This window comes from Juglans microcarpa x Juglans regia, chromosome 7D, assembly GCF_004785595.1.
Source record: "Juglans microcarpa x Juglans regia isolate MS1-56 chromosome 7D, Jm3101_v1.0, whole genome shotgun sequence".
Lineage (NCBI taxonomy): Eukaryota > Viridiplantae > Streptophyta > Magnoliopsida > Fagales > Juglandaceae > Juglans > Juglans microcarpa x Juglans regia.
In genome coordinates this window covers 16,561,863-16,567,808 of record NC_054606.1, presented here as the reverse complement: position 1 = coordinate 16,567,808, position 5,946 = coordinate 16,561,863, and positions in this window count along the sequence as shown.

Here is a 5,946-nt window from a genome sequence, read left to right as displayed (position 1 = left end):
TTGGTCTGGAAACCTCCCATGCTATCTGGCTTGCCTTAAGAAAGGATGTTCTCTACCACATCACGAGCCCATGTTATGAGGTTTGTTAGGCTTGCATTATGATATTATATTGCAGATTGTGTTATTGCATGATTGTATTTTAATGTTTATGATTCTATTTTTAATTTGTAATTTTTTTTGTTATAGATGGATTATAATAATATAATTTATAATTTTATGGATAATTATATGTTTTAATTTACATTATGGATTTAGGTCTTTAGTATTTGGTTATAAAACTAACAATGTAGATATATAAAGAATAATGTTAATCGGCCCCATTAGTTATACCATTGTTTTTGCCCACTTAACGTTGCAATGCCACGTGTCCCACCACCTAGTTAAATGAAAAACAGAAAAAATACAGAAGCTAGAGGCCAAAAGGTGTAAGAGCATTCTCATTAGATTAGTTAAAGTTAAAGGACATTTTGTATAAATATAAGAAAAATTTAACTTTTAGTTATTTCACTCACATAAATCTCCGCATTAGAATAGCTATTTTTTTATTATATAACATTAAAATAATATAAAGTGAATTTGACTTTATTTATTCACATAAAATCTCCATATTAAATTATATATTTATTCATTATATAGCAACGAATAATTAATAATTTCAAAAATATTTAATTTTTTTAATTATTAATTTATTTTATTTTATCATATTTTACTATTCTACTTATTATATATTAATTAATAATTCATATTCTTATTAAATTAATATATTACTAACTCAAATTAATATATCAATTGTAATAAAATATGTGATAGAAAGAAAGAGAGAGAGAAATAATTAATAAAATATATATTTGATATATGTACAATAATCTTCAAATTTAGAAAAAATTTTAAAATTCACTGTAGCTGAGCATATTTTATTCTCTAATAACTAAATATTCAATGAATTTAATTTTTAGTTAATTCAATAAAAATGTTTTGGCAATACTATACCCACAACATGAGAAACCCTAGCAGAAAAGAGGCCCAAACTGAGTCCTTTTGCAAAAGGGTCTGAAGCAACCCCGTATCGATTTCGGCTAAAGCAACCATTTCAGTCCGGCAGTATACCCAACGGAGGCTCCACAAATAAATGGGTCCTCTGAATTAAAGACAACACTCTTGTGAAGAAAAGACGACACCCTTACCCATTTGTTTGTGGAGCATTCCAGCAACATTTAATTCTGTACATGAAAAGAACAATCTTGTTCGTGGAATTTCCTATGGTGGCTATGTAAATTTTATCCCCATGGTAGCTTCAGTGTAAGTGTGTCGTCTTTTCTTCAAGCTGGAATGCTTCACAAGCAATTTCAAGTAACTGGTAGTCTACAAAAATTATCTTTGATTCAGCATGTGTAAGTAGGGTTAACAACATTGTTGAATCATTTAAGCGTGCAAAGAACTTGTTAAGCAAGAGGGAAAACGAGTTTGAATAATTCAGTGTATTCATTTTGTATTCTGCTTTACAAAATATATAAGTGTACAATGAAACTAATTATGAAAATTTACATATAAGGAAACTATACTATTGTAACATTTGCCTAAAATTAAGAAATCTCTGATTTTGTGTAATCTAAAAATATGGGAAGAGATGATTCTGTCAATACTCCCCCTCAAGTTGGTGCATGAAGATCCGTAATGCCCAACTTGCATGAGAAATGGTGGAAAAGATCTTGTCCTAAAGCTTTGGTGAAAATATCTGCAATTTGCTCATGTGAAGAAGTGTGAATTGCTTTAAGGAGGCCGGAGCGAATTTTGTCGCGAATGATGTGGCAATCGATCTCAATATGTTTGGTACGTTCATGGAACACTGGATTGTGAGCAATGTGAAGTGCAGACTGATTATCACAGTAGAGATGGAAAGGCTCGGGATGAGGAATGCCAAGATCAGTGAGAAGTTGCTTTAGCCAGGTGAGTTCACAGGTGGTGACAGCCATAGCGCGGTATTCAGCTTCAGCGGAAGAACGAGCAACAGTAGTCTGTTTTTTTGTGCGCCACGAGATTGGACTGGTACCGAGCTGGATGAAATAGCCTGTGGTGGAGCGACGGGTGGTTGGGCAACTGGCCCAATCAGAATTAGTATAAGCTGTAACCTGAGTGGTACTGGAAGAGGAGAAAAAAATGCCTTGGCCGGGCCTCCCTTTGATGTAGCGGAGAACACACGTAGCAGCAGTCATATGGGGAACACGAGGAGCATGCATAAACTGACTAAGAATGTTGACGGCATAAACAATGTCAGGTCGAGTGATGGTCAAGTAAATGAGACGACCAACAAGACGATGATAAATGCTAGGATCAGGAAGTAGAGGTCCATCTTCATTGGAAAGCTTCAAATGTTGTTCCATCGGAAAAGAGGCGGTCCGGGCACCAAGTTGGCCACTGTCAGAAAGAATATCAAGAGCATATTTCCACTGATTCAGAAAAATGCTTGCAGAAGAACGAGCAACTTCAAGACCAAGGAAGAACTTCAGAGAGCCAAGATCCTTGGTTTTGAAGTGAGTGAAGAGATGATTCTTGAAAAACTCAATTTGGGGAAGATCATTGCCAGCAACTAAGATATCGTCAACATAAACAAGAACAATAGTGATGCTGGTGTGAGCAATAAGAGTGAATAAGGAGTGATCAGCCTGAGATTGACGAAAACCTGCATCAAGAAGCACAGTAGTTAGTTTAAAAAACCAATTGCGGGAGGCTTGCTTGAGACCATATAAAGATTTTCTTAGGCGACAAACACGGGTCTCCCCCTGAGTGCAATAGCCAGGAGGTGGGATCATGTAGACTTCTTCATCAAGATCACCGTGTAAAAAGGCGTTGTTGACATCGAGCTGATGAATGATCCAATTTTTTTAGCAGTAATGGCTAATAAGCAGTGGACAGTGGTCATCTTGGCTACCGGAGCAAAGGTTTCATGGTAGTCAAGTCCTTCAACTTGAGTGTAGCCCTTGGCAACCAGTCGGGCTTTGTATCTCTCAATGGATCCATCAGCTTTGAGTTTGGTTTTGAAAACCCATTTATAGCCAATGAGTTTCTTACCAGGTGAAAGATGGTCAAGAGTCCAAGTGGAGTTAGCTTCTAGAGCCTGGAGCTCGGTAGACATTGCCTCGCGCCAATGAGAATGTTTGAGAGCATCAAAATAGCATGAGGGTTCAACACAAGAGGTGAGAGCATTTAAATAAGTAATATGTGAGGGAGAAAAGTGAGAGTAAGAAAGGAAAGCAGATAAAGGATGAGCAGTACCTGAAGTTGTTGTAGCAGGTGAAGACGACGTGGGCTCTGTGTGTAAGGTGGGACATATGTAATCATGAAGATAGGAAGGCCGCGTAGTATGGCGGCGAGGACGAGAGATAGGTGGAGGTGAAGGTGATGAGGGTGGAGTTTGAGGAGGGGAAGATGAAGAGGCTGGAGTTTGAGGAGGATTTAGAGGTGTTTGAGAAGTAGATAAAGTGAGTTCAGGAATCGAAAGGGGAATGATTTGAGATGAAGAAGAAGAGGAGTCTGAAATATTCTGAAAAGGAAATTGTTGCTCATGAAAGGTGACATCACGAGAGTAGAAAATGGACCGTGTATCAAGATTGTAGAGTTTGTAGGCTTTGTGAGTGCTAGGGTAGCCGAGGAAAACACATTTAGTAGCACGAGGAGAAAATTTATCACGGTGAGTACGAAGAGTTTGAGCATAACAGAGGCACCCAAATACACGAAGGTGATCGTAGTTGGGTATTTTGTTGAAGAGAACCTCAAAAGGCGATTTATTTTGAAGACTACGGCTGGGAGTGCGATTGATGAGGTAGACGGCAGTAAGAACACAATCACCCCAAAAAGGGAGGGGTAAGTGTGCTTGAAAACGTAGACTGCGAGCAACATTAAGAAGGTGCCGATGTTTACGTTCTGTAACACCATTTTGTTGAGGAGTTTCAACACAAGTACGTTCGTGAATAATGCCGTGGTCAAGAAGATAAGTTTGAAATTGATGAGAGAGAAATTCTTGTCCATTATCAGTTCTAATAATTTTAACATTGGTGTTAAACTGAGTTTTGACAAGAGCAAAAAAATGCATTAAATGAGTGTAAGTTTCAGATTTAAAACGCATTAAATATATCCAAGTGGTGCGAGAAAAATCATCCACTATTGTGAGAAAATAATGTGCTCCAGATAAGGAAGAAGTATGATATCCACCCCAAATATCACAAAAAATACGATTAAAAGCAAAAACACTTTTATTAGCAAAAATTGGAAAGGGTAATCTTGTGTGTTTAGAACGAGCACAAACATCGCAATTAAAAAGAATACAAGGAGAATCTAAAATTTTAGAAATAATAAAACTGGAGGGATGACCTAGACGTTGATGCCATAGGGTCTTATTAGCAGCAGATTAAACAGCAAAAACCACAGGGGGGTCGGGACGGTACACGTAAAGCCCATTGCAGAGTTCACCCGCTCCAATCAACTTCATCGACTGTGGGTCCTGAAATAAGCAATTATTAGAAGAGAAAGTAATAATGCAAGAATTGTGAAGGGCAATTTGAGAAACAGATAATAGATTAAAGGTTAAAAGGGGAACAAAATAAACTTGAGTGAGGATAAGGGAAGGGGAGAGAACACGTGTGCCAAGACCCTCGGCAGGCACATCTTGACCTGTGGGAAGCCGAATCGAATGGGGGGCTGCAAGGGGTTGGAGATCGGCGAAAGCTTCCTTGTGGTGGCAGATATGGTGGCTCGCGCCACTGTCTACCACCCAATGGAGGTGCCGATTGAGAGGAAAATCAAGATGAGGGAAGAAGAGGTTACCACTGAAGTTCACAGATGACTCAATCGGAGAAGAAGATGGCGCGAGCAAGCCGAGAAGCTTCTAGAAGAGCTCCGGTGACAAGCCAGGAATCGGGCTTGAAGTCGATGAAGCGGCAGTGGTCTGGTTGACGCTGGACGGAGGCTGTCCGAGAATGGATGGCTGGGTCTTGGGTCGTGGGTTTCGGCCAGGTGGGTAACCGACGAGAGTCCAACAACGTTCGCGGGTATGGCCATCTTTGCCGCAAGCCGTGCACTTGAAAGGGTTTTCTGGGCGTCCACTAGATCAAACTGCCATGGCCATGGTTTCCGATTGAGAGGGTCTAATGTTGAGCAGCCTTTGTTGCTCTTCTTGAAACAAAATAGAGAAGACTTTGCTTATGGGTGGAAGTGGATCCATGGCTAAGATTTGAGTGCGGAGGGAGGCGAAGGAATCGTTGAGACAGAGGAGGAACTGGAACACCTGTTCATCATCGGCTTACTGTTGTAAAGTTGTGAGGTCAGTGCTTTGTTTGAGATGACCAAGTTCATCCCAAATTTGTTTGATTTGGTTATAGTAATCGTGAATGGAATTTGTGGTTTGATGTAGGGAAGATAGAGTCCGTTTGAGTTGGTAGATTCTGGCATTATTGCCATGACAAAAACGAGAGGAAAGGTCCACCCAAACATCACGTGGGTTGGTGTGATATTCAAGAGAATTGGCAAGAGAGGGGCTGATGGAATTGAGGATCTAGGTAAGAACCATATCCTTCGTTTGGTTCCATCGGGTGTATTCGGGTGTATTAGGTTCAGGAGCTTTGAGAGTGCCATCAACAAAACTAAGTTTGTTTTTGGCATTGAGGGCTCGGGTCATGGCTTTTTGCCATTTGGGATAGTTGTCGCCGGTTAGGAGTCCATTGACAAGGGTTAAGCTTGGTGAATCTGAGGGATGAAGAAGATAAGGGGAAGGGAGGGAAGGGAGAGGTGGGTTGGAGGATTCAGCCATGGTGATGGCAAAAAAAGACGAAACCTAGCCTGATACCATGTTAAGCAAGAGGGAAAACGAGTTTGAATAATTCAGTGTATTCATTTTGTATTATGCTTTACAAAATATATAAGTGTACAATGAAACTAATTATGGAAATTTAC